At 39.9% G+C, this 11,584-nt stretch overlaps 1 pseudogene; it reads left to right on the top strand.

Annotated features, from left to right (window-relative positions):
• Window positions 1–437: 437 nt before the first annotated feature.
• LOC102478825 (elongin-C pseudogene) lies at window positions 438–830 on the top strand (annotated as a pseudogene).
• The last annotated feature ends 10,754 nt before the right edge of the window (window positions 831–11,584 follow it).

The raw sequence follows: 11,584 nt of genomic DNA, 5'->3' as shown, positions 1-11,584 counted from the left end.
GTGTGGGGGGGTCCGGGGGGGGGGCGGGGCCCCCAGCCGGCCCGGGGTGAGCCGGCGCAGGGACTACTCCGCCTGCCACCGCCTCGCTCACGCAGCGCGGGGTCCCCGGGGGTGGCAGGAGACCCGCAGCCGGGCCGGGTGGGCCGGCGCCTAGTGCTGCTTTAATAGAACACTATAGACTGAGTAATTTATACAGAACAGAAATATATTTCTCACAGTTCTGAAGATTGAGAAACCCAAGATCAAGGCACCAACATCTGCTGAGAGTCTTCTTTCTGTGTCCTCACATGGTAGAAAATAGAAACACAAGAGAGAAGAACATCGTGTCCTCACAGGGTATAGAACAAAAGAACGGGGAAGAAGGGGGTGGCCCTGGATTAGGGGCTCTGGTGGTATGCGGAGACTCCGATACGGTGGCTATAGGGCTGACAAAAAACTACTAAAGTTCCTGTGGAAGCAAAGTAAAAGTTCATAAGAACAGAATGGCTGGAGACGAGAAAACTTACGGTGGCTGTGAAGGCCCTGATGCCATGTATGTCAAATTGATATCTTCTGATGGTCACGAATTTACTGTAAAAAGAGAACATGCACTAACATCAGAAATGATAAAAGCCATGTTGAGTGGCGCAGGTCAGTCTGCTGAGAACGAAACTGATGGGGTCAATTTTAGAGAGACTCCTTCACATGTGCTATCGAAAGCATGTGTGCATTTTACCTACAAGGTTCGCTATACTAACAGCTCCACCGAGATTCCTGAACTCCCAATTGCACCTGAAATTGCATTGGAACTGCTGATGGCTGTGAACTTCCTAGATTGTTACATAAAATAAATTATAATAAACCGTTAACTTATTTCAGTATTTAATACCTGTAGTTCAGCTAGTAACTTTTTTCGTATTTAGCATGTTGCCCATATGCAGTTGAACTATGAAAGTTTATTGCAAAGCAGATTATCTTCTGTTTCTTTGCATAGCAATCAGAGTTGAATTTGTTTGCTACATCAAGGACATTTTCACAAACTGAGAAATAAACAAGTATGCCAATTCGCAGGTGGTTTTTTGCCTTATCCTTTGGATAAGACCAGCTCGTCAAGAAGTTCTGAAGGGAATACTAAACCAGGAAAACTAAAGACAGAAATAAGAGAACAAAAAATGACCAAGAAAAAGGCCAACTTCATGGTAGGGACAAGTTCCGAAATATCAATAATAATGTTGAATGTTAACTTGCAGGATTTAAAAGGAGAGACCAGACCACAGTAACACTGCAAATTCAACAATAGAGAGATTACATGGGACTGAACTGGTGAAATAGAATTTTATGACTTTAGACTAAAACATTACTGATTTTCTTCTATGATTTGTCTTCCAGATTTAAATTTTCTTGTGAGGTCTTGAAAGGTTCGGCAATTTGTTAATTTCTTAAAAAGAATTATTTACTTAATTTTATTTATTTGTTCTTTTTAAAAATTTGACCAGAGGAAGAGAGAGGGAAAGTGAGAAAGCAAGCTACCAGGTTTGAGATTCAAACCATGGTCACCAACACGGGAGTGTTCAGAGCCTTAACCACCACACCACCTGCTGGTCCCTATTTTTTTTATTATTATTTATTCATTCATTTATTTTATTTTGGCCAGAGAAAGACACAGAGAGAGAGAGAGAGAAAGTGAAAAAGCAAGCCACCAGATCTGGGACTCGAACCACGGTTGGCCATATGGGAGTGCCCAGCACCTTAAGCATCACACCACCTGCTGGTGCCCCCCCCTTTTTTTTTAATTGAAACAAACTTTTCTCCCTTTCTGACCCCTTTGCAATTGAAAAGTATTTGTGAGCATTTTTATTTTGTGGCAGAATGGTTATTTGCATAAATTCAATAATACAACAGTATCTGTTGCCTTGCATCAGAAATTGAATTCTTATGGGGCCTTGTGCAAATAACAGATCAAATTGAGACTAACCTCTCTCTCTCTCTACATATATATATATGTGTGTGTGTGTGTGTGTGTATTTTTGTTTGTTTGTTTTGTGTTTTGTTTTTTGTTTTTGCAAATAAGTTAGTTTATACCTCTCTTTAGAGGGATGTAAAGGGGGAATGGGAGAGAGAATAATTTTTTTGGAAAAAAATTACAGTGCATTTCTCACTAGGCTTTAGCTTTGTCAAAATTTTAAAACAAAGTTTAAGATATTTTGTGAATCAATAAAATGTGAAAAAAAAAATTTGGAAAGGAGAGAAAGGAAAGGAGACAGAAAAAAAGTAAAAATATGTTTAATTAGCCCTGTAGCCTAGTGGTTAAGGAAAGCCACATCCCACATGGCTGACAGTGGTTCAAGCCCCAGCCCAGGCATGTGTGTGTGCCCCAAATCCTGAGCATGTTGCCCATATGCAGTTGAACTATGAAAGTTTATTGCAAAGCAGATTATCTTCTGTTTCTTTGCATAGCAATCAGAGTTGAATTTGTTTGCTACATCAAGGACATTTTCACAAACTGAGAAATAAACAAGTATGCCAATTCGCAGGTGGTTTTTTGCCTTATCCTTTGGATAAGACCAGCTCGTCAAGAAGTTCTGAAGGGAATACTAAACCAGGAAAACTAAAGACAGAAATAAGAGAACAAAAAATGACCAAGAAAAAGGCCAACTTCATGGTAGGGACAAGTTCAAAAACATCAATAATAATGTTGAATGTTAACTTGCAGGATTTAAAAGGAGAGACCAGACCACAGTAACACTGCAAATTCAACAATAGAGAGATTACATGGGACTGAACTGGTGAAATAGAATTTTATGACTTTAGACTAAAACATTACTGATTTTCTTCTATGATTTGTCTTCCAGATTTAAATTTTCTTGTGAGGTCTTGAAAGGTTCGGCAATTTGTTAATTTCTTAAAAAGAATTATTTACTTAATTTTATTTATTTGTTCTTTTTAAAAATTTGACCAGAGGAAGAGAGAGGGAAAGTGAGAAAGCAAGCTACCAGGTTTGAGATTCAAACCATGGTCACCAACACGGGAGTGTTCAGAGCCTTAACCACCACACCACCTGCTGGTCCCTATTTTTTTTATTATTATTTATTCATTCATTTATTTTATTTTGGCCAGAGAAAGACACAGAGAGAGAGAGAGAGAGAAAGTGAAAAAGCAAGCTACCAGATCTGGGACTCGAACCACGGTTGGCCATATGGGAGTGCCCAGCACCTTAAGCATCACACCACCTGCTGGTGCCCCCCCCTTTTTTTTTAATTGAAACAAACTTTTCTCCCTTTCTGACCCCTTTGCAATTGAAAAGTATTTGTGAGCATTTTTATTTTGTGGCAGAATGGTTATTTGCATAAATTCAATAATACAACAGTATCTGTTGCCTTGCATCAGAAATTGAATTCTTATGGGGCCTTGTGCAAATAACAGATCAAATTGAGACTAACCTCTCTCTCTCTCTACATATATATATATGTGTGTGTGTGTGTGTGTGTATTTTTGTTTGTTTGTTTTGTGTTTTGTTTTTTGTTTTTGCAAATAAGTTAGTTTATACCTCTCTTTAGAGGGATGTAAAGGGGGAATGGGAGAGAGAATAATTTTTTTGGAAAAAAATTACAGTGCATTTCTCACTAGGCTTTAGCTTTGTCAAAATTTTAAAACAAAGTTTAAGATATTTTGTGAATCAATAAAATGTGAAAAAAAAAATTTGGAAAGGAGAGAAAGGAAAGGAGACAGAAAAAAAGTAAAAATATGTTTAATTAGCCCTGTAGCCTAGTGGTTAAGGAAAGCCACATCCCACATGGCTGACAGTGGTTCAAGCCCCAGCCCAGGCATGTGTGTGTGCCCCAAATCCTGACAGGATGTTTCTCTGTGTCTCTCTGGCTAACTACATGCCCTTTGGCAATAAGTGAAAGAAGAAACAAAGAAGGAAATAAAGAAAGAGAGCTCTGAGAGATTAAAAGATTTTCTGAAGGCCACAAAACCAAGGTAGGAAGAAGAAACATGAAAGCAGATTCCCTAATTCCTAGTCCAGGGCTTTTATTTTTTAATTATTATTATTGTTTTACTTTTATTTAATTTAGCTCCTGGGAAAATTATCACAATTGGATTAAATTAAATATGAATTAATGTGCATTAAGAAACATCTGGTCTGCATGATCGTTGAACAATTTACATAAAGAAAGGGTTGTCATTACGTTTTCTATTGTAGGCATCCATGAATAGGTCAGCGCTGCCCTCTACTGGATGATCTGTGGTAATTACTCAATAGGTTTTTCCAAGATGATTAAAATAGAATTTTGTTTTCCTCTTTAATTTTGGTGAGAGAGTCATGTAAAACAGGATGTTGGAGATGTCTGGATATTTTTACACTGCTATTCTTTTGTTTGGTAAAAGTGTTCTGACTTCAAAAGAAGCCTCTGTTTTCTGATTTTAAGAATTATAAGTTTAGGGACCAGCAGATGGCATAATGGTTACATGGCTGGACTCCCACATAGTCGACCACTGTTTGAATCCTGTACCAGACGGCTTGAAGCTCACACTGGGTGCATATGTGTACATATCCAAGATCCCAAGAGGAGAATGGAGAAGGGATTGCAGTGTGGTCATCCCCCCCCGGGGGGGGTGATTTCTCTCTTCCTCTTTCTCTCTCTCTCTCTCTCTGTGTGTGTGTGTGTGTGTGTGTGTGTGTGTGTCTGGCAAATACATGCACCTTATAGGAAAAACCTCTATTAAAGAAAAAAAGAATTACAAGTTTAAAAAGTGGATTTCACTGTGTTAATGAAGAAGAGAAAGACAGAGGCAGAGAAACAGAAAAGAAACGAGGAAAAGAGAGAGAGAGATTGGAAAAGAGTCGATTCTCATCAAAGTAAATGAGGACCACTGTTCTGCTTCAGTGACCTCAGAAATAAACTCAAGCAAATGCTTTCTATGCTAGCTCTAGCTACGGCATAAGTTTTTCACCTTCTTGAGACCAAAGTTAAGCTGCGAGGTTGGTTGAGTACTGTGATTGGCTCTCCTGCGATGGAAATGTGCTTCTATAGAAGCAGGCTACGCTGTGCTTGGTTGGGAGCGGGCCAGCAACACAGGACCCAGCATAGTAACAGCAACAATTTGAGTAGCTGACATGTAAATAGTTTTTCAAAAATATTTAAAATCATACTGTTTCTGCTGTTAAAGAGTCACAAACAAAATTATACAAAAGTATAAGAAATATTTCGAACGTTATCTTTAAAATTCAGCACTTTGAAATTTTGAAAGTTGTTTATTCACTGCCAAGAACTATGGAGTATGAGCAATTTTTTTTTTTTGCTGTGTAGAGTTATTGTGGAAAAATGTAAAAATAAATTAATTAATTAATAAAAAATTTTAAAACTGATTAAAAGATGCCTCTAATTTTGACTCATAAGGTTAGAAAAATAAACAGTAATGAAAAGATACTACTGCATGAATAGCTCTTATATAGCTTTAAAAAAAAAACAAAACCCTGGTGGTGTGTTAAGGTGTTGGACTCCCATATGGCTGATCCTAGTTTGAATCCTGGACCTGGTGACTTGAAAATCATGTTGTGCCCAAGATCCCAGGAGGAGAATGGAGGAGAAGGGATTGTGCCATGGCCAACCCCCCAGAGGGTGATTTCTTACTTTCCCTCTTCCCCCCTCCAGTGAACACACATGCTCTATGGCCAAAAGGGGGGAGTTGATAAGTAATATGAATGTATGAATTATGTGTCATAAATTACTAACAGGGGCACCTAGATGCAGTTGTAATGAGGTAAATGCAAATGCAGGGCAAGTCGTCATTTATGAGTTAAATACTCCCAAACCAGACTCTTCTGCCTCAACCTCTATGAAGTAGTTGAGAAGCAATTACATCACAGAAAGAATATGGTCTTCGGCATAGACAGATCTGAATTCAAATTCCAGCTTTGCCATCATGTGGCCTTTCTTTAGCTGGAAAGCGGAGATAATACTATGTAACTTGGAAATTAAATGGGGAAAATGAAATGAAATAAAGCTTGTCAAGCTCTCAACGTAGTGACTGGTGTATACATCAGGTTCTCAATAATTTTTTTCCCTCTTTTCCCCTGTCCACCTAACTCCTATATTTGCCTCTCCTACATAATTCCAATGGGACTCACCGGCCGTTTCCCATCAACATGCCCTATGCTTTCTCCCTCTGCATCCTCTTTCCTGATTACTGCCACCACTCATCCATTAGTTGTCCAAGACAGACACTTGGACACTTCCCTAGAGTCCATTCTCCCACTCACTTCCAGATATGCTTGCACAACTCCTACTCTACCTTTAAGACTCAGTCCAGGTGTCATCCTTCCCAGGAAGAGCCAGCCCACACTCAGTGGCTAAGATAAATCCACTGGTTGGAGTTCGTGTTGCATAAGGATACCATCTGCTCATCAAGCTGTGTGGTCAGAGGGCTGTCTCCCCCTGGAGGGAGACCTCTTGTTTCATTTGTACGAAAGCTCCATGTGAATTCACAGAGCTCAGCTAAATATGCTTTCCTCAGATCTCACCAATCACAGAAGTCTTTCCTGCTCCTTTGGAGAGAAATATAACAGATGGAAATAAAGGTAGAAACTCCCACCCCAATACTGTCAAACAGGTGGAAGGTTCATTTTCATGAGCTAGAGCAGGAAGGGAAGAGTGTTCCCTAGAAACATAGGCAGGAAGACTAGACTTAGCATTAACTGAACATCTACTGTGTGTTGGGCACTGGGCCACAGGATTCTAATCAGTCGTTTCATACTATTCAAACACATCTGTTAAGATTGGTCTCTTGCGATGAATATGCCGAAGATGAGAGCAGGGAAGCCCACTCATCCCAAAGCGGTGACACTTAGATCCAAAGCCCGTCATCCTGCCATCCCCCTTGGTACTTGGCACTCTTCCAGTGAAAGGTAATCTTAGCAAAAGTCTGAAAAAAATTAATCTTAGGAGCAACTTATTCTTCAGGATTCCCAGGAGCTGAAGAGAAGGAAGTTGAACAATACAGACACCACTATTATCCCGATGGTCTGAACTAAGAAATGCCATCAAGGTGGTACTCGTTCTCTGTGGCAAGGCAAGGGCTGTCTGGTTCATTATCAGATGTTTAGCAGCATCCCTGGCCTCACCCCACTAGAGGCCAGTAACCACAGCCGTCCACCACCAGTTGTGACAACCAAAATTTTCTCCAGACATTATCAAATGTTTCCTGGGAGACCAAAATTCCTCTCCGTTGATACTTGGGTGCAGTGATCTCTGAACAATGACTAACAGTTGTTAGAGTCTTCTACAGCTCTCAAAGGCTCAAAATCCTGATTTCTATGAATACAGTCACTAATATGCAAAAACATATCTTTTTTTTTTTTTGAGAGGTTTATCCTATAGGGCGCATACACTTGCTAGAAAGATAGAGAGACAGAAAGACAGAAAGCGAGAAATCAATCCCCAGGGGGGATGGCCACACCACAATCCCTTCTCCTCCATTCTCCTCTTGGGATCTTGGGACACACACACACGTGCCCAGTGTGAGTTTAAGCCACCAGGTCCAGGATTCGAACCGCGGCCGGCTACATGGGAGTCCAGCGACATAGCCATTACGCTAACTGCTGGTCCCAAAAACATATCATTTTTTGAAAAAATAAGAGAAAAGTTTTGAAGGATGCCAAGGGCTATTGTTTTAAATGTCTTTACAGATTTGATATCTTTAAAGATCTAGATATTTTTAATACTTAGAAATATTTCACATCTTTTCTTATGATCGAAAACTGCTTTACAATCTCAAATAAAATACACAGTTCTCTAGAACTGTTGAAGATATTGTCGGTGAATTATGATACTCTCGTTTTCAGGTGGTGATTTGATATCAACAATGGGCCTTTTCTTTGGTAATAAACAGAAAAATGTGGGTGTGGACATAATGAGGCGATTGTACCGTTGGAATAGTGAAAACTCCTCATATCCCTCATAGAGGAGGGATCATGCTACCTTCTCAAGGCAGGCCAAGAAAATCCGCATGATTCTAAGCCACAGAGAGGAGTTTCAAATTCCACACGATACTTTGAGTCCCTTCTTTTGTTCTCCCATCCCACTATTTTCTGCTTTCAAATGACCACAAAGTGAGGTTTCCTTCATAGGTCATCAAGCTAATGCCCTGTTTTCCCCTGGGGGAGTTCAACTTCTCTTTTATTTCAAAATTAAAATTTTTGCCTGATCAAAATCTCTACTCAAAGATGAATACAGAGGTGGTGTGTTTCCGTGGCCCTCTAAGTGTTACACAAAGCAGATGAAGACATAGACATGATTATACATTCTCCAGCTAAAAGCTGCATTCTGGGAGCTAGCAATTTCCATCAAACTGGTCCCTCTTCTTATCCACATGCCCTAATACCAAGACTTCCGAAGAGAGTTGAAACGTCCACGGTTTGTACGTGAGTAGAATGGAGTGATTGAGAGCTGAGGTTCTGGTGCCTGATGACCTGGTTCCAGAATCGGATCTCTGCCACTTTCTGTCTCATGACCTTGGGGTGACCCCCCTCACCTCCACTTTTGTGTGCTTGTTTCCTCATCTGTCATGAAGACAAAAGTGCCCACTTCTTAAGGTTGTTACAAAGAATAAATAAGTTAATATTTATCAAGTGCAGAGACTGGTGTCTAATATATACTGCTGAAACAGTATTTCTTAAATGAAATGACAAAATAGAGCAACCCTAAGCCTTTGTCCTAGTATTACAACCATGCAAGGCCCTACAGGAAAGATTAGAAAATAGGCTTTTGTCTTTGTTACCTTCCCTTCCCTCTTTCAGTCCCTTCTTCCTTTTTCCATGTCGATCTTGAGTTCTCTTTCCAGGTCCCTTCCAGGGTGTCAGCAGACAACTGGTCATGTTTAAGCTGCCGGTCTCAGTTTCCTTCTCCATAGACCCTTTGAATTACCCCCTGGAGACTCCGAAAGGCCAAAAAGTCAACAGAACCATAAGAAATGAGTCTCTAGGACCAGCAGTTAGCGTAACGGCTATGTTACTGGACTCCAATATAGTCGACCATGGTTCAAGTCTTGGACCCTGTGGCTTAAACTCACGCCGGGCGCGTGTGCATGTGTGCCCAAGATCCCAAAAGGAGAATGGAAGAGAAGGGATTGCAGCATGGCTATCCCCCTGGAGGGTGATTTCTCACTTTCTGTCTCTCTCTGTCTTTCTGGTGAGCACACACACCCTATAGCAAAAACCTCTCCAAAAAAAGAAAAAAGAGCCCATCTGAGTAGTCTGAGTACCAAGGTGAAGCCTAAATGTTCTTTGCCTTGATCCAGCAGAACATCAATGGGCTTAGGCACTATTTATCTGGAATAGTGTTGAAAGCATAGGCAACTCTAAATTATTCACGGTACCAATTAAGGCTTCTGTTACAACTCAAATTCTGTTCTTCTAGAATACTCATCCAGAGAGATGCTATCTACCTACTTTTTTTTTTGGAAAGCCACGCGCTCTAATGAAAAAAAAAAAAAAAAAAAAAAAAAAAAAGTCTCTAACACTGATGCATCCATGAGGAATTGCATTTTCAGTTGGGGTAGAGTTGGGGGCACTCTCCTGTGCCTCGTCTGCACACTGGCCCTGAGGAGAACAGTAATACAAATTCATACTTTTGAGCTAAAAAATTAACTTTAAAAAATAAGCAGCCTCAACTTTCTGTGTTCTAACATATGGCAATTGTGGCACTGTCTTGAAATGAGTCATCTTAAGCCCAAGTTAGAAGCAGACATAATTTCCAGATGTCAAAAAAAAATTTTTTTTTCACTAAACAGAAAAGAAAGCAAGATGGAGTGTGGTTTTTAATACTGCTTATTTTACTAGCTGTTAATGTTTACTCACTTCTGATTTTCCTAAGATTATCCCCTTGTAAGCTGTGGCCTAAATGCATTTAAATTGCCTTTGAATATCCCAAGCAATCCTTACTACCATGGAAACAGAACCAAGGATATGCAAGACGACTCCTTTGGGGCATAATTTAGTGCTCTAGATACTTTCGATTGGTCCTCCCCACTCTGTCAGTCCTTCTCTGAAATGCACTCGTGTTGGTTGGATTTATTTTTATTATCCACAGGAGCACACAATTCACCAAGTAGTGGAAAATACCATTCATCCGTCAAAGTCCTTCCGGAGACATGGGCAGCATTAGCAAGGGCAAATCCATATGTGTCAAGAAGTACAGCAGATTGCTCCAGAAGGATTTGGGCATTTGCCCAATAGTCTTAGGAAGTAACCTGCACCTTTTAGAATTGTATTGGTGGAGGAGGAAATATTAATACCATGGCCTGACGCCCCAAAGAATAGTGTCTAATGCTCTGGCTTTTGAGAATGTGAGTGGGCATTTGTATAATTTGGGAGAAAGGGCATACAGAATAATTAAGGAACCAACATTGAAAAATACCCAAATTCTGACTGTTGTGGAAGCATTTATAACCTTGACAAAAAGTACTTAGTTGGGTTGTTTTTCCATAAGTAGAATCACAATTTGTAGAATAGAGAATTAGGACTTAAGTTCAATTTGAGGTCAATATTTATAAACTAATACATTTTTGAATAAAACATTAAAAAAACAACAAATGTTTTTCCTTGCCTGTTTCATCAATCCACAATGAAGATGAGATTAAAAAAAAAAAAAAAAAGGTCAAGGTCAAGTCTGTCTTTCTTGTTTAAAAAATACCATCTGACACATGAGCATCTATCTCAGTCACTTAAAGGCATACTGCTCTTATACTTCCTAAAATGACTAGATTTATGAAATGTGCACAGGCATAAAACAAATATTTGTGATTTTCAGATTCATCTTCCCCTCTCTTTTCAGAGTAACTTGAAATTCTCTGGACATATGTCAATGTATGGGAACAGAGACCAGCTGCGTCTTAGAATAAATAACATCACAGCGCTGAAAAGACAAGAGCCGAAGTTGGACAAGCTGAGCCTACCTGACCTTCACTCTGCACAGAAACTATTATGGCATTTAGATGTGGAATGATGAAAACATTGACAATAAAAGTTAATAGCTAAGTATGGAAACGTTCCTATACATTCAGAGAAAATATATTAATAAATATATTCACAGATATTTCTATATAAAAAATTGGCAAGGGACCAGCAGTTAGTGTAATGGCTATGTCACTGGAGTCCCATGTAGTCGACCGCGGTTCAAGTCCCAGACCCGGTGGCTTAAACCCATACCAGGCACATGCGCGTGAGTGCCCAAGATCCCGAGGAGAATGGAGAAGAAGGGATTGCGGCATAGTCATCTCCCCGAGGGGGTGATTTCTCGCTTTCTGTCTCTCTGTCTCTCTCTGTCTTTTGATGTGCGTACGCGCCCTGTAGCAAAAACCTCTCCAAAAAAAAAATAAATAAATACTTGGCAAGAAGAATGGGCTGATAAGTCTATGTGAGTGGATATAAAGTGAGAAGATACAAACTTAAAGGGAAATTGGGCCAGGTGGTGTGGAGTTTAAGGTGTTGGATCCCACATGGCTGGCTACACAGTTTGAGTACCAGTCCCAGTGGCTTGAAAATCACCATGTGCACACATGCCCCAAATCCCAAGGAGAGTGGAGGAGAAGGGATTGTGATCTT

Source organism: Tupaia chinensis, unplaced genomic scaffold (assembly GCF_000334495.1).
Source record: "Tupaia chinensis unplaced genomic scaffold, TupChi_1.0 Scaffold000133_1, whole genome shotgun sequence".
Taxonomy (NCBI): domain Eukaryota; kingdom Metazoa; phylum Chordata; class Mammalia; order Scandentia; family Tupaiidae; genus Tupaia; species Tupaia belangeri.
Note: the sequence above shows the minus strand (reverse complement) of the source record. Positions and strands in the feature narration are given on the sequence as shown.